Source organism: Phaenicophaeus curvirostris, chromosome 1 (assembly GCF_032191515.1).
Source record: "Phaenicophaeus curvirostris isolate KB17595 chromosome 1, BPBGC_Pcur_1.0, whole genome shotgun sequence".
Lineage (NCBI taxonomy): Eukaryota > Metazoa > Chordata > Aves > Cuculiformes > Cuculidae > Phaenicophaeus > Phaenicophaeus curvirostris.
In genome coordinates, this window is record NC_091392.1 from 186,057,000 (window position 1) to 186,080,797 (window position 23,798).

Here is a 23,798-nt window from a genome sequence, read left to right on the forward strand (position 1 = left end):
TAGTGACCTTCCAGTAACTGAAGGGGCTGCGAGAAAGCTGGAGAGGGGCTGTTCAGAAAGGCTTGTAGTGATAGGACATGGGGCAATGGCTATAAAGCGGAGAGGAGCAGATTTAGACTAGACATAAGGAAGAATTTCTTCACTATGTGAGTGGTGAGGCACTGGCACAGGTTGCCCAGGGAAGCTGTGGCTGCCCCATTCCTGGAGGTGTTCAAGGCCAGGTTGGATGGGGCCTTGGGCAGCCTGGTCTGGTGGGAGGTGTCCCTGCCCATGGTGGGGGAATTGGAACTGGATGATCTTTACGGTTCCTTCCAACCCAAACTATTCTATGAGTCTATGATTCTATGAATTTTAATTCTTAAAACCACACCCGAGGTGCGGTTTAACCTTGTCCGAGGTTCGGCGCCTCAGGTCTTGTCTTTCTCTCTGAGCACCGAGGTGCCAGTTTTGCCTGTTCTGCTTCTACCAAGTGGATGGATGCTGCGGCTGGTTTGTATGTTGAATTATCTTATAATATGAATCTGTCTTGTATCAAGAGATAATATGCAGGCAATCTCCAGATGTTGGTGAATAACCTGAAAGAATAAATGCTCTCTTAGAGTTGTAAGAATTTATTGATATGCTTAATTGTCTTGTAAGATGTAGCTGTTGTAGGTCAAGAGGTAACCTGTCTTAGGGCTGCAAGAATTTATTGATGTGCCTAATTGACTTGCGAGATGTATTTGTCTTGGGGCAGGAGATAATCTGAAGGATGTCTTCAGATGTGGTTGGATAACCTAAACAAATAAACATTCTTTAGGACTTACATGGTTCTTTGTCTAAAACTAGTCTGTATAGCCACTGCTTTTGTAAGATGGTGTGCCTTTTTTATTAGAAGGGCATCCAATTTGGCACTGAATCATAAAATAAAAATATTGTTGTCTTTGCTTTGAAGACTTTGTCCTTTTCAATATTTTACCAGTGAATGAGTGTTTCTCACAAGAGGTTGAAGTGATATGGGGCTCTTGGTCTCAATGAGCGTTTCTGCATCAGCAGAAGTAGCTCGAGTATTTGGAGCTGACTTTGAATCCACATTGGCTCCATTTCCTTGAGCGTGGGCTGCAAGGAGCTCAACAGCAGCAGCATTTAGGTCAATGTTCTGCTTCAGTTGCGTCAAGAAGGCTGTCAGCATAGACAGAGCCTGCAAGGCCCTGGGGCTGGAGGATGGAATGAGCCAGGACATTTTTCTAGTGATAGCATGAAAAATGCCTTTTTACTGCCTGCCTCTGCTTTGCTGACACTGTACTCTTGGTTGCCGTTTTAAAAAGTGTTTAGCGTTGTGTGATTTACATCGTGAAATCATCTGTTAGTGTCCTGGCTCCATTGTGACATCTTTACTCTGGCTTTTTGCTATAGGCGTTCCTTTAATTTGTACAGCAGTGTTTTGAAGTTTGATTTAATGTTTGAGGGTACTGGAAGAAGTTGTTTGTCTGAGTGGAGAAAGATAATAGTGAAATTTGGTAACAGTTTTGTGAGTACTTTTTTAGATGGATGTTGGGGTTTGATTCATTAGTGGAAATGGTATTTTTCCTGTGTACTTTGACCAGGAGTGTGAAGAGCTTTGGGATATGTTAAGCATCAGAAGGAACTGACTGGCTCTACAGCTGTTGAGAGTGGTGTTTCTACATACATATCAAATGCAGGGTGTGTATGTAATCTCCTTTTCAGTTGCTCTATTTGACCAGTTAAAGCTGGTCAAATAATGCAGCCGGTGAATAAAGTTGTTGAGTAGTTTCATTAGATAGTTCTATGTATGCAATGATTTGTCTTGTGGCATTTTAGGACACTGAGTATTGTGGTTTTAGTCCTAGTAGCATGGTTAAAATACGGTGTGTGGAGGTATGCAAATTAATAAATGCTCTGTTTATTAATTTCAGTATTTTTTAGCTTGTTTTCATTGTAGTTTAAATTTTTACTTTTTCCAGGGGTGACTAAGGTCCATTGGTTTTTTTTGAGGCTTCCACCAAGAATAAGCTTTTGTTTCAAGCGTACGCTGCATAACAGATGATGTGGTAAAACGTGTTTGCTTGCGTATGTGTGCTTGTTCTCTTTCAGGCTTGTTAGGGTGGACTGACTTTTAAAAAGCTTCCGTATAGATTCCAGTTCTCAGATCTATTAGAATTTCTGATGATGCTCTTGAGATTTTTAAAGCTACATAATGCCTTCATTTCCTGGTTTGTCTCCCACCTTCCTCCTTCCAAGCTTTTTTTTATAAGTTAACTTATATTGGCGGACATACTTTTTAGTAGGGCTTGTGGCGATAGGACAAGGGGTGATGGTTTTAAACTAGAAGAAGGGAGATTAAGACCAGATATAAGGAAGAAATTTTTACAATGGGGGTGGTGAACCACTGGCACAGGTTGACCAGAGAGGTGATAAAAGCCCCATCCCTGGAAACTTTCAAGGTCAGATTGGTTGGGGCTCTGAGCAACCAGATCTGGTTGAAGATTTCCCCTCTCACTGCAGAGGGGCTGTACTGTATGACCTTTGAAGGTCCCTTCCAACCCAAACCATACTTGATTTCAGGTATTTTCCATATACTGTTAAGTATCACAGTGTAATTTAATGGTATTTATCCTTTTTCCTCTCTGACATTCAAGTTGAATAAAGGAAAGCTTGAGTCAACAAAAGAATGCAGACCTGAGTTTTTCCATGTGTATGAAGAAGAGAGTTTGCATGTCGACAAAGAAAAGAAACTGAATTTTTTCATCCCACAATACTTCATTTGAACTTTATTTGGCCTGAAAAAATTAGTCCTAAAGTAGTAGTTACTACATGGTGTGAACTCCAGAGTCACCAGGAATTGGTTTGGGTGTTCCAGATGTGAACTGGGATCTAGTGACTTTGGGATCTAGTTTGACTGCAATTTGCTCAAATGTTTCCTCCAACGCATTGTGTAGGTTTGACTAGATTTGGTTTAGCTATAACTAACAATGTATGATCACATTGCTTATTTCTGGTTTTATTGAGTTAGAATCATAGAGTCATTAGGATGGAAAAGACCTTTGGGATCATCAACTACAACCGTACCTGTCTGCTACTAAATCATAACCCTAAGCATTTTGTTTACCTGCCTTTTACCTCCAGGGATGCTGACTCAACCACCTCCCTGGGCAGCCATTTCCAGTGCCCGATACCACTTTCTGTGAAAAAGTTTTTCCTGATGTCTAATCTGAACTTTCCCTGACATAGATTGAGGCCATTCCCCCTTGTCCTGTCCCCTGTCGCTTGGGAGAAGAGACCAACACCCACCTCTCTACAACCTCCTTTTAGGTAGTTGTAGAGAGCGATAAGGTCTCCCCTCAGCCTCCTCTTCTCCAGGCTAAACAATGCCAGCTCCCTCAGGCACTTGAGGGTAAGGCCTGTTCTCCAGCCCCTTCACCAGCTTTGTTGCTCTTCTCTGGACTCGCTCCAGAGCCTCAACATCCTCCTTGTGGTGAGGGGCCCAGAACTGAACACAGTATTCAATGTGTGGTCTCACCAGTGCCGAGTACAGGGGCAGAATAACCTCCCTGGACCTGCTGGCCACGCCGTTTCTGATACAAGCCAAGATGCTCTCAGCTTTCTTGGTCACCTAGGCATACTGCTGGCTTAAAAGACTTCCATCTTTACCTTTTTAAGCTATATTTTCTCAGTATAGGAAGAGTTTGTATCAGAGTTCTCTGATGCAATTTTTGAAGCTGCTTTGGCTCAGGCAAGTAAACACACATACCTGATTTAACTTTCTGAAGCGGGGTATCCTCTTGTTGCACTCTGTTTTCAAGAATAATTTGTCAACTTTGTGATTACATCAGCAGTAAAGACTTTAAAACAGTTTAAATATCAGTTCACTTAAACTTATAATATTTCTAAAAGGCATATCTGGAATGGGCATTTTGTATGACTGAAGCCTTTTGGGATGTACATCAAGCATGTACTGTAACAGGAAAAAAGTCCTCTTTTCCTTTTCTATTAATATATTCAGTTTTGGAGAAGAAAAATTAATCATATAAAGGCTCCTCCCAGCCCCCAAGATGAACTCTAAAATTAGTGTTATTTGAGGCTTTATGTGTATGTTGTTTTGGGAGAGTAACATATTGGTATCGGGAATTATCATCTGCAACGTAAATATAAATGTTGGGGAAATAATATTCAGGGCATATATTTAGAAGACTGTACTCTGGCTGAGAACATATGTTATTCGTATGTGTCTTCTAAAAATATTTTCGCATGCAAATTACACACCCATTGGCTGCTTACTTCTAACCAGATTGTTGCTGCATGATGGTCCTTTGACAAACTGAATATGGAGTGGGAGGTATCAACTGGAAACTTTTCTCTGAAGGTTTTGTATCTCAGGTTTTATGGTTGCTTGGCTTTCATTCTTTATACTTGGAAAGTACCATTTTGAAACTGTAAGAAGAATACAGTAACTACTTATATGTATACCTCGTTTTCCCTGTTTAATGCTTAAATAAATTAGTGTTCTGTTGCTAAATCTATACCATAAGAAGGCTTAGTCACAATAATCTCAATTTAGATAATTTTTGTGTATATATAGTCAAGATTACTGTGATTGCAAACTTTTGTGCATTTCATAACTAATTTGAAGTCCACAAACCACTAACATTACTGATTTTAATGGATACGTGTAGTATCCTGCTATTGCATTGCAGTATTTTAGCCAAAGAGAGGGAAACCCTTTTTTTGTGAGAGAGGTTATAAAATTAGTAGTGGAAATGTGAGGCCAGTTTTTATCAGCTGCTACTTGTTTTAAGACCTTCCTCTTCAAGTAAAAACCTCTTATGAGATATTTTTGACTTTTGTTCTCCCCCTATAGTTTTGAAAATAAATGCCATATTGTTTCCCTGTTATAGTGTCTGCAGCCTTGTCAGAGCAGGAGAAATGCATTCACTGCTCTGAGATACAGGTGCATATTTATTTTCTTTTTTTGTTGCCTTCTTATTTTTTATTTTATTTGTCACCCTTAACAGGAACATGTTCTTTGCTCTGTAGCAAAGAGAGAATCTGAACTCTTTAGGCCTGATGTAGTGTTCTGAGAAATCATTGCAAAGATTTGCAAAGATTTCCGTTTGAGAATTGCAGCTACCCTTCAAAATATTTTTCCATAGTTTTCATCCTGTTCTTTGAGTTACTTTACCTCCCTGTCCTACAACCTGTAGGCTTCTGACTTCATTCCAGCAGGGAACAAGAGCCAAAACAGGTAGCGTTTGGGTTTTCAGAGATTAATTATTTTCAGGAATATTTCTAGTGGGAAACCATCAGTGAAGCAGCTTCAGAAATCCATGTAAAGATGGGTGATATTTGATATGATCATGGTTGCTGTGTCGTGCACTTGTGTCCTTAGGATTCTTCCAATACTTAGTTTACATTCCTGTGGCATCATGATGTTCCACTGCCGCAAGTCAGTGTAAATAGAAAATACATTTAAATGGTGATGGAAGAAATTGAATTGGACCCAGAACAAGATGACGTAACAACAGTCAAACAAATTCATGTCTCCGTAATGGCAAATCATAGAATTCTTGATTTGGAAAAGACCTTTGAGATCAGAGAGTCCAACCGTATCTGTCCACTACTAAACTGTATCTCTGAGCACCTCATCTACCTGTCTATCTTGGCTAGCTTGATTATGATGGTAAAGACTTCAAAAAAATGATGGGGAAGTTTGGAGATATATTGGTTAATGACATACAAAATAAAAAGGACAAGAGCAAGCAAAGTGTTCATGAAATTTAGTGAACAAATTATGGATAATATTGGATGCCCAAATATGATGATTGTTTCTGATCTCATACCGTGGGTTTTTTTTTTTAATTGATCTTTAAAGGCAGGTTATATTTGACTCTTGTTTTTCTTTGGCTTTCAATCAGGCTTTCTGTTCTTCTGTGTAGAAGTCTGAGATTTCCAAGGAGTTGGGTTTTTTTTGCTTAGTTGTCATTATAATTTTAAGTGGTTGCCTTATGGCAGAACTCAAACACAGTTTATCAGTAAGGTGATTCGTTAGGTCTCTGGCATATTGTTAGCTATTCATTAGAGACTTTTCCCTCCAGTACTTGTAGACACTTGAGCTAAGTTTTACCACCATTATCTTGTGGTCCTTCCTTATTTAGTCTGGGATTATTTTGTACTCTCTAAGCTCATTTAGCAAAAAAGCCCTGTAGAAGGATGCTAGTGCTGCTAGAACCTCTGACACTGCATGAACAGAGGCTTCAGTTACTGGCCTCTCTTTCTAACAAGTGCTGTATAAATGCAAAGACAGACTTATGGTTATTCTGAAGGGGTCATTAGGCAATGGAACGGTCTGCCCAGGGAGGTGGTTGACTCGCATTCCTTGGAGGTGTTTAAGGTGCGGGTGGATGAGGTACTGAGGGGCATGGTTTAGAGATTGGTGGGAATGGTTGGACTCGATGATCCGGTGGGTCTCTTCCAACCTGGTGATTCTATGATTATTCTGAAGAGTTTAAAAATGCTTGTCTCATCTCATCTCTCTTGAATTGCCAACATAATTGCATGCTTCCCTGATTTTTCACAGAATTGCATGAGCCTAGATAGTTTATTAAACTCAGTGGCACTAACTCTGTGTGAACTTAAATATTCCTCTTAACCTGGGCAAAATCTCTCCTTTTTGAATTACCCTGTGTTGGTTTTTTAATGGCTGAAAATGTAGTTTCAGGCTTGGTGTTTAAGTGTATTTGTAAAACAGCTAGTAAATCTGATGGTATGAATTCATTCCTTAGGTAGGGTTAATCAAAGAAAATAATTACCTTTATGAAGTGTAGGACATAGGTATTTTTATATGTCAGGTTTTATTTTGTGGTGATGCTGAAAGGCTACATCATGATTGAGTTTTGTTGTGTTGGTTGCTGTAAGAATACATGTGTTTCTTCACCCTCAAAAAGCAAACATTTTGGGCCTGGAGACTGTTATACTTTTCTAAATAAATAAATAAATTTCAGGAAAAAATCCCCAAACTGTTTGTAGAGCATTTTTTTCTATAATTCTTAGGTCCTGTGTTTAGAGGGGATGATGGGGTGGGAGATGGTGGTGGTAACAAAAAAACCTATTACTTTTCTTCCCTGGAGCATAAAATATCAATAGTTTGGCTTCTAGATGAAACCAAATGTTAGTACCTTCTTGTTTGCTGATGTAAATTTATCAACCCTCTCATTTTCATGTGTTGCAACCTACTGGCCTGTTAAATACACCTAATTTTTTGTCCTGTTCCCTGTCAATCTCTCAACCTTTCTTTGTACTTTAAAATTAGAGATAATATGGTCCAAAGCTGAGATAATGTTCAGTAATTGTTCTACATAAAGCAGTATTTCTACCTTTGCCTTTAGAACAGAAGGAAAAGGCTGTAGTTGTCCTTTTCAGTCTGACAGCGCTTTTTCCTCATATCAGAAGTGTTACTAACTAGCTACATGGGTAGTTTTCATCTAAGCTGTAGTGTGTTAATGCAGATGGTTTTGGGGTGTGCTGATCTTATCACATCTGTATACCGATGTCGTTCTCTCTATACTATATGGTATGACTAGCAACTCCTCTTTTTACCCCTTCCCCCTCCACCTTTCTTCCCCTTTTCCTCCGTTTCTCTTTTTTTCCAAAGTTGTCAGGAAAGTATTTTTGCACCTTGGCCAAAACTCAAACCCAACCATCTGCTTTTTCTATGGCAGCAGCACCTACCATGGTTTGGGTGTATTTGTCTCTGTAAGATATCAAAAGAGCATTTTGCAAATTTTTCACTCTTCCCTCAGACAAGGTGCCATGACAGTGACTTGTTACTTGGTAGTGGAGTATTGAGCTTCCTGTCTCAATAGAATGCCAAATACTATACAAGGTTCCACAAGCATAGAAATGCAGTTAGTTTTGTTGCAAACAAGTATTCTTTAGTAAAATTTCATTTTGTAAAATGCAGAAGCAATATAGTTTGGTATAAAAAGGGAACTTAAATATTTAGTAGAATCAATTACTCAGATAAATAGTACAATTTCTTGGAAAAACCCTATAAAAATCTAAGATGGAGGTGTCGCTGGTGAAGATATTCTTTCAGATTTTGTATCCATTTAATCTCCCATTTTTGGCTTTAGAATTGTTTGCTCAATTCCTGTCTCTTGCTGCTTCCTCCCTGCATCTTTCAGCCATGTACATCCTTTTCATGATTGTGTGGTTGAGGCACACGCACCATCATGTGACACCTAAATTCTGCCACTTATACCGTGGTAGGAAAGTTTGAGAGGTCTAAACTTAACTCTTTTTGTGGATAATTAAGAGTACAGTTCTTGGAGTGCCCTGTACTTTAAGAGCTAGTGTATTGGGTCAAATAAAGACAGGCCATCATGCAACCTGGCATATGCCAGTGGTTAATAAATGCTTTGGGAAGGCATGTAAATAATGTCTTGAACTTTAGAATTTAAAAGGTTTTCAGTGTATTTTTTAAAATACTGGTGTTTAAAAATGCCTTTCAGATGGGCCTAAGAGCAAGGTTATCAAAGCTGCTAAAGTCAATTTATTTCTTTCTATATATCTTGCTGCTATTTATTTCTTGTTGCTGTTGTTGCTGTTATCACTTCAAAAGCATTTTTATGGTTTGCAGAAAGGCATCCACAGTAAACAAAAATGACCATGAAATTCTAATAAATGAACAAAGTAAATAAAAATATTATGTTCTCTTTCAGTTGTGTTAAATACACTTATTTTAATTAAGTTGTATTAATATCTGAAGTTATTTACAGTAGCAGGTAATAAAAGTTTAAATAAATTGATTATTTAGAAGATGAGTTTTTCCTGTTCTATTTAGTTAGTGTGGCAGAGTTCATGTATCACCACACAGCGCACATAAACTGCTTCTGTATTTCATGCTTCAGACCAGAGGGACATTAATTAATTAATTGATTGACGGGAATGGTTGGACTCAATGATCCAGTGGGTCCTTTCCAACCTGGTGATTCTATGATTCTAATGAATTAATATAAGGCAAAATTATTTTGTAATTCAGCTTGTGTTGTTGGGTAATCATGGGTTTATAAAACATTTCAACTTTTTTTTCTTTTTACATTTGGATATTTTCAGTGATTTTTTTCAATGCTGTGCCATATTAAATAACTTCTTCATGCTTGAAAGAAAAGGTATAAACCCAAGGAACTCTGTTTTGGATTTGTATTTATCAGAGCAAAACTGGAGATTCAAAATAAAACCACAGTACTAAAGCAGAGGTTCCCAAACTTATTCTGCTGAAGTTCAGTCACTGGCATTGAGGATTAAGAGCCTGTTGGTGCCAATGATGTTGATTTCCCTGGTTTTATAGGTATCTCTCAGAGTAGGACCTCTGTCCTATGTTCATCAACCTGTGAAACACACTTTAAACTGGGAGCCAGCTCTGCGCTTCCTGCCTTGCTTACTGGTTTATCACTCTCCACTTTATCTTTTTCTCTGTTGAGACCACACCTGGAATACTGTGTCCAGCTCTAGACAGGAAAGACATGGACCTGTTGGAGCAGGTCCAGAGGAGGGCCACAAAAATCATCAGTGGCCTGGAGCACCTCCCCTGTGAAGACAGCCTGAGAGAGTTGGGATTCTTCAGCTTAGAGAAGACTCCAAGGAGACCTTATTGTTGCCTTTCAATACTTAAAGGGGGCTTATAAGAAAGATGGGGGAAAAACTTTTTAGCAGCGCCTGTACTAACAGGACAAGGCGTAATGGTTTTGAACTAAAAGAGGAGTTTAGAGTAGATATTAGGAAGAAATATTTTTTCACTGACGGTGGTGAAGCACTGGCACAGATTGCCCAGAGAGGTGGTAGATGCCCCATCCCTGGAAACATTCAGGGTCAGGTTGGATGGAGCTCTGAGCAACCTTATCTAGATGATGTCCCTGCTCGCTGCAGGGGGATTGGACTAGATGGCTTTCATGGTACCTTCCAATCCAAACCTTTCTGATTCTTTGATTCTATTCCTATATACTAAAATCCACTCCTGTACAGCAGGCCCACTTTTGAAATTGCTGACAAAACATTGCCTACTTAAAAGATGTTTAAAGTTAAATTGAAGTGTGATACCGGTTACAGGGATAGCTTGGAAGCACTATAATGTGCCAGGCTTAGGAATAATGTATGGCAGGTTAGTGGTTCTACAAATCCTTCTGCAGATAAGTAATCTTATCAAAGGCAGTTGAGTGCATTTGATTAAGGATTACATGTGATTAGTGGTCTGGAAGGTTAAGAGTGCAATCTGTATCATTAATGAGTTCACATATTAATGCTGCTTTGAGCAGGAGGTTGAACTAGATAACCCCTGAGGACTGTTCAAACTGGAATGATTTTATGATTATCACACCGATATTATGCAAATAGATATTTATTAACAAAATATTAATTGAATGAGCCAAGCCTTAGTGAGTTATTGCAACTATTTTGCCTAGTGCATCATATTGTAGCACAGAGTTGCAAATTTGACTTAAGTTTAAAAACGTAAGAGAAATACACCCATGCTTTTTTGTGTGTTGCTCCGAATTCCTTGCATACAGTTTTATATAAGACTGAATTTCTCACATAGGAATTCCTTCCTAGCATACAGTTGACTTCCCGAAGCAAGGAGTCAGAATGTGAGAGTGCATTCTTGTATTTAAAAAACAAACCACCCCTGTCCCCAAAAGAAAACAACAAAGCCCCCGTTGTTAGAATATACTATGTAGAGTCTGAATATGCGTAGATGTCAAAATACGATGTGTTAAATTTAATAAACAATACATGTTAAATGAATATTGAGATGAAGTCTTTATCATTATTTAAGAAATTGTATTTTGATTAACAGTAGTATGATCCTTCTCAATAAGATGTATGGGGAATTCATATGGTTTTCCTTCCTGTGTTTGGATAAAATTTGTACCTATTGCTATCTCTTTGAGTGTTCTCTTTCCTATGCTGCTTGCAGTGGCAAAGCTGTGATCTACCTTGCAATTTACACTTAGGTGACAACAGTAGTTTCGGAAGTGCTGACATTTGTAGTTGCAATTAGTTACCTGCTCTTGTTTCCTCATTTTCCCTCCTGTTGTATTGGCACAGTCATCATGCAGTGACTTGGATCAGAAAATCAGTCCTGACTTCAAGACGAGTGTCTGATAAGCAGGAATTTTTAGCCCAAGTTAGTTTCTTGATATGGCACAGTGTATGACTCCACCTCTGCAGCAGGAGGGTCATTTCTCTTTGAACTGCACTCTTACATGTTCATCCAATTTTGTGTCTAGAATCTTAGAAACAAATAATCTTTTCCTCAAATAAGCACACGAAGTAAGATACTATATACTTCTGTAAAATCAGAAAAAAATTGTACGGAACTTGAGAGCAATCTTCTAAGGCTGAATACATCAGCGTTACAATGGTAGATGTCAGTCAGTATTTGCAATTACAAAATAATTCACAGTGGAAGGAATAAGCTGAACTACTTGAAGATAATTCTAAGTTACAAGTAAATGTTCTGCAAAAGTACATGTGTCATTATAGTTGCTTTGGTGAAAAATTTGCAGTGTACCTACTGTCAAAGAAACAGTTGTAAAATTTATTTAAATGGTGCTCCACATTAGCATTAAATGGAAGTTCTTTACCTGGGCATTTCTGGTCAAATGAACTGGTTTAATTAAGTCATTTATACTTACTTTATTGATAAGTGTGTGTATCCTCTGTGGGTTTTTAAATGCTATTGACAAAGAACAAATTCTTGAAAACCAAGTGAAGTCTTCTCAGTAAGTTTACACAAAATAAAGCTTCTGTTATTTCTTGCTTTCAGTTTAATCTGTGTCTTCAGGTTGTCTGTAAATTTTCACTAATGGCAATACATTCATTCTGCCATTTGGAGGAGCCTGTGTCACAGAATAATGATCTGAAGAAAGCTCACTTGTTTGCAAGGAAGAGTCTTCATTTGGGGAAACAGCACCGATGCAGCCAAGAGGTGCTTTGTCAAGTTCAAGTAAGTGCTTTTTCTTTGGTATTTATATAATTATACTTATTTGGAATTTGGTAGACTGGCATTTCATTTAAATTGGCATACATGCAGTGCCAGGTCACAGCCTGTCAGTCTTTGTATTGGTCATCTGACACATAAAGTATCTTGAAATGAAAAGGCACATACAGTAGCATGTTATGAGTTATAGTTATGAGATGTGTGGAAGAAAATCGTTGTATGGGAATTCTTTAAAACAATTAATTATCTCCTGAATACCTGCTGAGGATGGAGATTATGATGATTATAATGACACAATTCCCTTTTGCTACGCGTTCTGTTTTCAGAGTTTTCTGATGTGTTTCTTTATGTTCTGAATTCAATATTTTGCTAAGGCAGAGTTGTTGTTTTGGATGTATTAATAATTAAGTCCCAAATCATTGAGGGGAAATAAAAAAGACAGGTTTTCACAGTCAGGTTTTCACCACTTGGAATATCTTCACATTTTGTATTGAAAAACATCAGCTTTTGAATTTTCTGCCAGTCAGATTTAGATTTTTTTTCAAAAACAGATCCTTAAATCTTCACATGGTAACACTGGATAAGGATTTAATTTTAGATGAATGGTTGTTTCATGAATGGTATGTTGTGTTTATTTTTTTCTAGACATTCCACTATTTTTATAACATAATAATGACCTCACAGCAGAAGTTGGTTTATAGTCATATTCTGCGTGGGAGCTGTATGCAATGTACATTCAATAAAAAGTGTTAGCAGTAGAATAATAAAACAATTATCAATATTTAAACAGGTATTTGAATTTATTTTCCTGTGCTCTTATTGCAAAGTGCAGGGGTTCTCTCACTGGTTATGGGTTTGGTATTCCAACCAGCAGTCAAAAGTGACAATTTGAAAAAAAAAACCTGAGCAGATTGCTTCTTACCAGAAAGCCTAAGTACAGTTTGTCAGCCTCTTCGGTGGTGCACCCAAATTTGGAAACTTTTTGTGAAACCTGCCTGCTTTCTTGCTAGATTATGGGATCGCTTGCATGTATAAAAATATATCTTTATAGATGTGTATGTGATCTTACCATTTGCCTTGCCAAAAATCCTACAGAATGAAAAAGTTTAATACTTTTGTATCTTTTGGGTCCAGAAACAGAGACTCCTGTTCAGTGTGTTTTTGTGCACGCTTTATATTAATGCCATCCTATTACAGTACTGATTCTTGTGAACTTAAGCGATTTAGAGAGAACAGGGTTTTTTTTGTGTAAGCCTTTACTTTAGTCTCCTTATACTTAAAGAAAATGTGAAGATGCTGTTTTAAATAAATGCTTTATAAGCTTAATGGATAATTAAAAACTACAAGCTAGTTAATAAAATCTTTTGAACTGTTAGTAGGGTACTCCAAACAGGCACAGCAATGAAAATGAGCCTGTTGCTTCAGTGAAGTTCTAAAAGTTGAAAAGTGTTTAAATGAAATCAAAAGAGAATCAATTCTGAAGATACTTCTTATTTTTTCTGGTTTTATTTTGCACTATGAATGCAATGAATAGCGTCCACCAATTTCAAAATGCTTTTTCATAAATGCTACATAATTATAAAAACTGAGGGCTTGATGCAACTTACTTTAATATATTTAAAGAATGATATTCATAAGCTGAATATATTTTCTTGATGGTGAGAATGGCTTCTGGCAGTACATGAAGACAAACTGTTATTTAACACAGCTCCACAAAACCCGAAGTGGGACAAGAGTTAAACATAAAGCAAGTTCAGTATTATTCAATAATAATGATGTCCTATAGTATGTATACTGAGATCAACAGGTGTGTTTTTCTTCTGAGTCTTTCAGCAGAACTATTGTTGTTCCTAGCACAACCTTCTGTACATGGACAAAACTAGGTTTTCCTCAAGGAATAAATAGTCCTGTAATTGAAGAGTAAGAAGGTAAGGTATTTAAGATTATATTATTTCAATGAACAGTTAAAAGTAATTTCAGTTACTTATAATGCACACAAATGTATAAAAATACACGATTTGTCATGCATTGAGAAGTCTCAAGTGATTTATATTAGTTTCTGTTTGTTGTTTTTCCTTTCTATCTTATGGGTGGAATTTCTGAAAGTATTCAGTTCTGCTTTCTAAATGTGTTTTCCCTGAAGTCAATAAGCTGACCTGAGTGGGAATAAAGGTTGGTTTATCTTTAGTGAGATACAGTTAAGTCATCACTAAATGATTTTGAGATCCCATCCTTGAAATAATAGGTCTCTGACATTCAGTGGGATGAGAATCTCAGAACAGACTGACTACTGGGGACTCCCAAGCTATAGTTCAGATAAATAACTTATTTGGAGGAGGAACTGAAAGGTTTCTTCTTTTTTAAATTATGATAACTAAGTTGCAAAGGGTGCAACTTAAACTATAAATATTTTCCACTTAACATTTACATTTAAAATAGATATGCCTGTATTTGTGAGAGGATTCATTAATTACAGTTTGAGCTCTATATACTTATCTAACATTTTAGCACTACTATTTCAAAAGAGGACTTCTTTACCAGCACAGAACCTAAATGCTGAGTTTTATTCTCAGCCACATTTTTATTTTATTTTCCAGCACGTAGCTATGAGTGTTCTGCTAGTTCAGCTACAGTGATTTCCATTTTGCAAGGACAGAGATGTCCTTTGGTAATGCATGCATAATTTAGAAGTAACAGCTTCTATAGAAAGCTACTTTCTTGTAACAGCTACAAGAAAGCTGGAGAGGGACTATTCATAAAGGCTTGTGGTGATAGGACAAAGAACTGGTATAAACTGGAGAAGGGCAGATGAGACTAGATATTAGGAAGAATTTATTCACCATGAGAGTGGTGAGACACTGGAACAGGTTGCCAAGGGAAGTTGTGGATGCCCCATCCCCAGAGGTATTCAAGGCCAGGTTGGATGGGGCCTTGGTTAACCTTATCTAGTGGGATGTCCCTGCCCATGGCAGGGGGGTTGGAACTAGATGATCTTTAAGGTCCCTTCCAACCCCAACTATTCTATGATTCTATGATTTGGAAAGTTACATTAAATGTGGGCAACAATTACTAAGAGTTCTTGATAATTAAAAAAAAATCACATAGCAGACAGCAGATTCCATCTTGGAGAAGTAATACCTTTTGAGATACATTCCATGCCGCTGTAAGTATGTGCCTTACGTCTGAGAGACGTATCTTACCTTGTTCTTGGGGCTTATGGTGTAAGAATGCCCGAGAGCTGTGATAGCTGATGTTAAGCCCTAAGGTAAGCTACACAATGATAGCAGGACTGGATACCACCTAACAAACTATGCTGGTTTTGCTTCCCAGCATCATGACATTCTATTGAGAGCAGGCACAGAAATCCTGGATCATCAACATCCAGCTTAAATACTCTGCTCTTGGATCCCAGCATTTTAATGTTGTCATCTTGAGCTGGTTGGTTACCAATCAACCAAACTTTTGAAGAAGATTATTCTGCCTTATCAGCAATCCAGCTATGGGGCGTTCAGGGTCTTCCAAGACAGGGATATCTCATTCCTGAAATGCTCACCAAGGGAAGGTGATAAAGCTCGTGTAGTTCCTTGAAGATTAACTTCTTTATTATACTGTGGAATGGGTAATTGTGTATGTCAGGTAGTACAGCTTCCTGGTAGCTTGGTTTAACAATACCTGATGGCCAGAACAGTTAGTCTGATGTATCATACATCTTCCAAAGGTGGTAGAGGCTGCAGCACAGCAGAAGAAAAGAACTACAGAGGAATATTCTCTGGGTCGGGAAGAGGATACATTTCCTTGGATTACAGTCCAAGTTATGGAATACAATCTTACTGTACATGGTATCAAATAAGGACTCCAATCAGCACAGCACAGAGGGATAATCAGTGACTTCAATTTCATTTTATGCAGCACTGTCAATACAGCGGTCATTTAGAGACCTGGCATTGGGACTCCAGATACTTCAAAAGGACAAGTGGTTCATTTGAAGACAGTCTTTAATTAAGGAGCAAAGTGTTACGGTTTGTAGATGGATGAAATGCTCTCTGCTTTGGTTTAGTTAAAGACCATGTGTATTGTGTCTGGCTGAGATGGAATTAATTTTCCTCATAGCAGCCCTCATGGCCCTTCGGTAGCCAGAAAGGTGCTGATAACACACCAGTGTTCTGGCTGGTGCTGAGCAGCACTTGTGCAGCATCACGGCTGCCTCTCCAACATTCCGCCTTCACCAGTAGGCTGAGGGGCAGGCAAGATCTTGGGAGGGGACACAGCCAGGACAGCTGACCCCAAGTGAACAAAGGGACATTCCATACCATTTGATAACTTCTCAGCAATAAAGGAAACGAGAGTCAGGGCATTCATTATTATGACATTCATCTTCTGGAGCAACCACTATGCGTATTGAAGCCCGACTTCCCGGGAAGTGGCTGGCCATTACCTGCTGATGGGAAGTAGACAATTGATCTTTCGTTTTCCTTTGCTTCTGCTTGCAGCTTTTGCTTTATTAAACTGCCTTTATCTTGACCCATGAGGTTTTCTTCCTTCTTATTTTCTCCCCATCCTGTCCAGCCAAGAAGGGGAGTGATAGAGTGGCTTTTGTGGGCACCTGGCATCAAGCCAGCGTGAACCCACCACACCATGTTTAGAGACACGTCTTTTTGCTAACTTCTAGCACTTTTTTTTCATGACTGCTTCTGGAATTTGTTTACTGTGGATTGTTGATGTGATTCCTTAAGCAGTATCTGTCTTGGCACAGCCCTCTGCATCTAAACACCAGGTAATGAGGATGTTTACTTTAGTCTGACCTGTTTCTGCTACTGCTTTTTCTCTCTTCCATTTTTAGAGACAGTGCCTTTATTGCAACTTGCTGTGGATGTAATTTCTCCTAGGCCATTTAATCCTGGAGACATCGGTCATATATGTTCCCACCTTCTAGCTTTGTCTGTTCTTACAGTGCTTTGTTAACTATTTGTAATGAGATAATCTTTCTATATGGAGGCATCATGTTTGCTTAACGAGATTTTCTGCACAAGTATGTCCTTCCTATTTATTTAGGAAAGGATGCTACTATTACAGGGACTGTATTGTTGATTTTTATTTTCAATTTTTTTGGTTCTTACTGAGGCTGACCAACTAGCAAACAAAATGCCCAATTTTTAAGTACCTCATTTTGCAACACAGATCCATCCCTAAGATTAGAACAAGTTTAATTTATTAAAAATAACTACTTTGTCTTTTTTTATATAAATAATGGATATGTCCTCTGCACTTGCCAGAATGGACATGGCAACGCAGACAGGCTCCCACGAAAACATGCAGTCTCAGGCTGCAGAGAGTGCCAGAGCCTTTCACTGGTAAGGAGTGGCAGTTGTAAGAAGAGTGATGTGAGGTGTGACCAAGCGGGTGATGCAGAGCTGGTGGCAGAGCTGTGGGATGAAGTAGAAAGGTTAAGGAGCATCAGGGAGGCTGAGAAAGAGACTGGTGAAACCATCTCTGCCCTCCTGGAGACAGGAACAGAGACAGCCACCAGAAAAAAACAAGATCAAGGGGATCCTGTATCCTCCACTGTGCCAGGCAGTAGCTTAAAGGAAAGGAGTGAATGGAGGCAAGTCCACTCTCGGGGTGGCAGGCGAACCCCCTCCTTGCCCCCCTCACCTTCCCTAATTGCCTCTCTACAACAAGTATGAGGCTCTGGATGTGGAGTTCTAGTCAATGGATGATGTGGATGCTGGTCCATCTACACCAGAGATGTTTCCAGGGTCAGAAAGCCCCCCCCCAAACCACCTCCACAAGGAATAAAAGACAGGTTATAGTTGTAGGTACCCTTCTGCGGGTAACAAAGGGTCCAGTATGCTAGACAGATCCTCCTCTTGGGGAATCTGCTGCCTTTCTGGGGCCTGAGTGAGGACATCACTAGGAAGCTTCCTAACCTGGTATGGCACTCAGGCTATTACCCACTGCTCCTCCATGTGGGCAGTGACGAAGCTACAACACATAGTCCAAGAGTGATCAAGAGACGTCAGGGCCTTGGGGTGGTTGGTAAGGCAATGTGGAGCACTGTTTTTTTCCTCTATTCTTCCAGTTGTGAGCAGTGACATTGGGAGAAACAGATGGATCCAATGTATTAATACATGGCTCCATGGCTCATTTCATTGCCACAGTTTTGTTTTTTTCGATTACGGGTCCTGGTTCCAGCTGGAAAAAGGGACTGGAGCAACAAAGGGAACCTTGTGATCAGTGTCTTCTACAGACCACCTGATCAAGGGAACCCTTTTGATGAAGCCTTCTTACTTCAGCTACAGGAGGCATTGCGCTTGCAGGCTCTCATCCTGCTAGAGGACTTCAACCACCCTGACGTCTGCTGGAGACGTAGCACAGTGAGCTATAGAAAATCCAGGAGACTCCTGGAATGCATTGAGGATAACTCTTAATCCAGGTAATAAAGAGCCCTACCAGAGGGGATGCGATACTGGACCTGATGGTCACCAGCACAAATGGGCTGACACCAAGATCAGAGGCAGCCTGGGCTGCAGCAATTAGGGACTGGTGGAGTCTGCAGATTGAGGGAAATGGGTCAGACAAAGAGTAAAGTCAGGACCTTACATTTTAGGAAAGCAAACTTCCAGCTCTTCAAGGAAGTTATTCAATAGGGCCCCTTGGGAGACTGCCGTCAGGGACAAGGGAGCAGAACAGAGCTGGCAGTTCTTAAGGATGCTTTCCATGGAGTGAAAGAGCGCTCAGTCCCCAGTTGTAAGAAACCGGCAAAGGAAGGCAAGAGACCAGCACAACTGTGTGGAGACCTGCCAGTCAAACTAAAGGGCAAGAAGGAATTGCACAGGCAGTGGAAGCAGGGACAGGCATCCTGGGAAGAGCACAGGGATGCTGCTCGGTTGTGTAGGGATGTGATCAAGAAGGCTAAGATATAACTAAAGAAGAACTTGGGAAGGGTGGCAAAGAATAACAAGAAGGGCTTCTCAGAGATTTGCCAGCCACAAAAGGAAGGCCAGAGAAGGTGTACCCCACCTGATGAACAAGATTGGCAAACTGGTAACAACAGACAAGGAGAAGTCTGAGGTAACAACTTTTTTGCCTCAGTCTTCTCTGGCAGCCTCTCTTCCCACATCTCTCGAGTGATATACTTCAAGACAGGGACAGGAGCAAAGTCCCTCCCACTTTAAAAGATCAGATTCGTGACCACCTGAGGAACCTAAATATGTGTAAGTCTATGGGACCTGATGAGATGCGTCCCAGAGTCCTGAGGGAATTGGCTGATGTAGTTGCCAAGCCACTCCGCAGGGTATCTGAAAAGTCATGGCAGTCAGGTGAAGTCCCTGGTGACTGGAAAAAAAGGAAACATTGCACCCATTTTCAAAAAGGGTAGGAAGGAGGACCCTGGGAACTACCAGCCCATCAGCCTCACCTCTATGCCTGAGAAGATCGCAGAACGAATCCTCCTAGAAGCTATGCCAAGGCACATGGAGGACAGGGAGGTGATTCGAGACAGCCAGCATGAATTCACCAACGGCAAGTCCTGCGTGACCAACCTAATGGTCTTCTCTGATGGCATGAATACCTCAGTGGACAGAGGAAGAGCTATGAATGTTATCTCTCTGGACTTCTGCAAAGCCTTTGTCACGGTCCTCCACAGCACCCTTCTCTATAAATTGAAGAGAGATGGATTTGGTGTCTGGACTGTTCAGTGGATGAGGAATTGACTGGACTGTCACATCCAGAGAGAAGTGGTCAAAGGCTCGGTGTCAATCCAAAGATTTCTGGGTGTATGGGTCTTATTTTCCTAAGCATGCCTTCACACTTCATATAGTCTTCCTAGTTTAGAGAAACATAACTGGTACATTTTCTAAACTCAGACACTGTAACTTAAGCTTAAATGAATTCCTGAAGTTGTCCTGCATGTATGTATTTATCTTGAGTCTGTTTTGGAAGCTATTGTAAAACAAGTCCTAAGTAAGGAAAAAAATGCATTTTTCTTTTATCAGGTGATTGTAGTGTCTTAATTTAGTTGTTTGGGAGATACCACTCCTAGTGTCCGAAAGGGAACATGCTGGTTAAACAAAAAGGTTGGGTTGTTTTAACAGTGCAGCCTTAATTAGCAGATGCCATTTTAAACAATCAAATAAGTATAGGTAGTGGTAGAAATACTACTGTGCAGCTGAACTAAAGGGATTTTGCTGGATAACAACTTGCCTGTTATTGTCATTGGCAAGTCAGAGATAATTTGCAAAGCTGTAGTCTGGCTGAGGAGGAGTAATAGCTTTTATGTGTCTTTTTCAAGCCAAAACACACACTTTGTTTCTACCAGTGTTTTTACCAAGATACAAAATAATGACAGCATTGTTGCTGAAAAAAATATTTTTAAAGGAAAAAATGTGTTATGAAAAAACTAATGACACCTGAATGGCACACAGAAAACTCTTGTCAGCTGAACTCCTGACAGAATCTGGCAGAAATTCAAAGTCTGGTTTGTCTCTAATAATTCCATTAACATTTCAAAGGTTGATGAAGTTCTGGGAATTACACAGGAAGGATTATTTTTTAAAATTAAGAATTAGTACTTTAAAGCCTTGCCTGCACTAGGAATACTGCAGTGATCTTGCAATAGATAAATGGGCAATATATGAGACACTTAAATTCTCTATCAGATGTTTTGCTTCTTTATCTGTAGTGGTATAATTAATGTAGCAGCCGTCTTTCCCCATAGAGTGAATAGAGCTTTATATTTTCAGTATTTACTCAGTATTTACTGAATATTTATCAGTATAAAACTGTATATATTGGTAGCTTATTTCCTCAGAGAAGGAAACAATCTCAGAGGGCTGTCTGAATTCCATAAATTGTTTTTAATTACATTGCAGTTGCTAAGCCTGTATAAACTACTTGTCCTGGAGACCTTACACCAGAAGAAACCGACTTCATTCTGGTTTATTTGCCCTCATCCACAGAGCTCCATAAAAAGTTATACCATTTCAGTTTCACAGGTTTGATTTGCCTTTGTGGGCAAACTTGCCCTTAACACAGACTGATGTCCATCTATGCTAAAGGACATAAAAAATGAATGTTTTGACAATAAAAATGCATGTTCCTTTCTGATAGAAGCCTAATCTATTCAGTTAATATCAAAGCAAGTAGAGTTTGCTGTGAATGGTTACAATATTTCCATCTGGCTGCATGCACCAGAGCTGAGAGAGCAGCTGTCTCGCCCCCAAATCTCAGCTTAACTGTTATTCAGTATGAAACACAATTTTTTAAAAACTCTGACCAAACTTTCAATTGCTGTTTTATGGATCAGTGTCTTGCCTCGCTTTTCTGCTGTATAAATCAATCTTGTCCAGTACATGTTACCTAAGAGAGAGAATTATGAAAGTTGAAATCACCATGTCAGAACTCAAATTACTTGCAAATAAGGATGTTCTGCATGCGCTCATCCTATAAAGATAATGTTGAGCATATTCAGATGATTCCTGTTTCAAAGCTACCTCACCTTAAAAACAGGTGAGGGAGAGATCTTGATTGATATTAAGGGGGGGGGGCAGGGGGAAGGGGATGATGGGGAAAAGTCTGAAAATCATTATAATTCTTCTGCTTTAAGCCTAGGAGCAGTAAAGAAAGGACCTAGTCAGAGAGTAACTAGCAGCAACAGAAAGAGCCAAAAGCTGAGGGACCTTTGATCATTCGGAGAATATTCACTAGCTTTAATTAGCTGTTCTTGGTACTATGCTCATTGACTGACTGTTCCACTCTCTTTCCATCCATCTCTACTTTTGCTTCAGTCCTGCTTACTTCATATTCTTCCCATCCTAAGTCTGCTCTCCTTACTCTGTATCTCCAAAAGCCACTCCCAAAATAAAACCACTGTTACATTTACTACAATGGTGCCGTTTGTGAACTTTTCCCCCATGCTGTCTTATCTGTTTCGACTGTTGGTTTTTATGTAATCCAGGACCTTTTACTGTTCTGTGTTTATACACTGTCTAGCATAATGGAACTTCAATTTTAATTAGTCTTTGGAAGACCTTAAATACAATTAAGAATAATATTCCTTTATCCTGCTTTTTTATAACAAATCACCTTTAGGAAAATGACTACCCTTAATGAGATAAGGTATATGGGATGTAACAGGATAAGAGGAATTTATTTCTTGTAGTTTTTCTGTAGGTGAACCAGTGATTTAAAAGTATGGTGCTATAACTGTGGTAATACTACAGTCAGCATAATATGATGAACATTTCAGAGTAAATTTTATTCGACTATGTTTGCATTGCACTTGCAGTGGTTTGCAGGTTGTTGGTTTGTTTTCCACAGTTTACAGCTTTTAAATTTGCTTTCTAGAAACCATTTTGGTAGATGCAAGTTGCTTGTCAAAAATCCATTCTGAAGCTTGAGTTCAAAGCAAGCAAAGTACTAACGATGGATGTGAATGCATACCTTAAGGATAACAACAGATGTGGCATCTTCAAAAGCAGTGGCATTCTGGTAAGAATTTACGTGTAATTTATTAAACGGTACGTGATAGTTCTCGGTAAAATGTGTCAGTATTTCTCTGAAGATCTGTCTAATTGTTTAATGAAAACTTCTTCTAAAATGTGAAAAGAAGGAGGATTGCTCTATATTTTGCAGTATTTTAAATTTTGAAACAGAGTGCAACTACTTTAGTTTACTTAGCAGTGACTTCTTGCATATAAGAACAGCTAAGGTATCTTTTTAGAAAAGTAAGTTATTTTAGAGAAATACTTAGTGGCCATCTATGGCTCACTGTGTGTCAGCCTGCTTCTCTGAATATTTAGAACTGAGTATTTTTCGTCTGTCATTTAAAAAGGGTTTTTTGCACTCAGAGTATACTCAGAGAATGTCATAACTAACCTCTGGTGGCATATTTCTTCACTACACATGTAACTGTTCTGCCAGGCATTGTATCCAACTTTGCAGGAGATAAGAAACAGTTATGTAATTACTGACAAATTATTCATAGCTGGAAAGTTTTAATCCTTGTATAGGTTAAAAAAAAACAATAATGACAACATGCTAAGCCACTGTACTGGTTCTACTTTGTTGCAAGTTTCATGGTATTTAAATGATGTACACAACTAGCCAATGCAAGTGGAAACACTTGCATGAAAGAAGTTTTACTGTAAGTACAGAAGTGGTTCCTTTTAATTTAGTCTTTGAAATAGCTTAGGCCAGCGATTCCTAATGCAAAAATTCTTGTTATCAACAAAATAAATTATATTCTTAATATACTGGTACCTTGAAACCCACAAAGAATTTGTGCCTTTGTTTCTTCTTTCTATTCTTTGAATCCCACTGGTGGTTGGTATTGCTTTGGAACTGTTCTGATAACAGCTGGCAGTTCTTAAAGCTCCTTCTTAAAGGTATTTTGAGGCCCTGGGTATGTGTACACTGTGTAGTAAAGAGCAGCAGAGAGACTGAGTGTTCGTCTGATGAACTGATTTCATAGCTGAGGTAGCTGTTCCAGCAGCCTGCTGCTTCCAGTGAAATTAGGATTTTGACAGACCTCTTCATTTTCTCATGCCATGCTAAAAGCTGTGGTGGCTCAGGAACTGATTCAAAAGCAAATGTGGCATTAATTGGATGGACATGGTCTGTCAGAGAGGTTGTGGTTAATGTCTGAGAGCAGCAGCAGTGTTCAGGCCACTGTATGCCTCTTAGAGTCCTTCACCCCATTGTGAGGCAAGGATAAGTAGCTCAGACGCGTTGTGCTAACACAGATAAATCCTATGGGCACCTGATTAGAGTCACAAAACCATAGTGTGTCCTGGGGAAAGGAGTA

At 39.1% G+C, this 23,798-nt stretch overlaps 1 protein-coding gene and 1 long non-coding RNA gene across 3 annotated transcripts in view; one reads left to right on the top strand and one right to left on the bottom strand.

The window, feature by feature from the left end:
* Nucleotides 1–38: 38 nt before the first annotated feature.
* The window catches only part of MTUS2 (microtubule associated scaffold protein 2), a 738,607-nt gene continuing 714,847 nt past the window's right edge, over nucleotides 39–23,798 (bottom strand). The window contains exon 17 of the transcript XR_011339664.1: nucleotides 39–357. The gene's annotated coding sequence lies outside the window, so the exon portion shown is untranslated. The remainder of the gene's footprint in view (nucleotides 358–23,798) is intronic.
* Nucleotides 11,718–23,798, top strand: part of LOC138735265 (uncharacterized) — a 39,295-nt gene continuing 27,214 nt past the window's right edge. For both annotated transcript variants that reach the window (XR_011339697.1, XR_011339696.1), the window contains exons 1-2: nucleotides 11,718–12,001; nucleotides 22,340–22,483. This is a non-coding gene — a long non-coding RNA (uncharacterized lncRNA). The remainder of the gene's footprint in view (nucleotides 12,002–22,339; nucleotides 22,484–23,798) is intronic.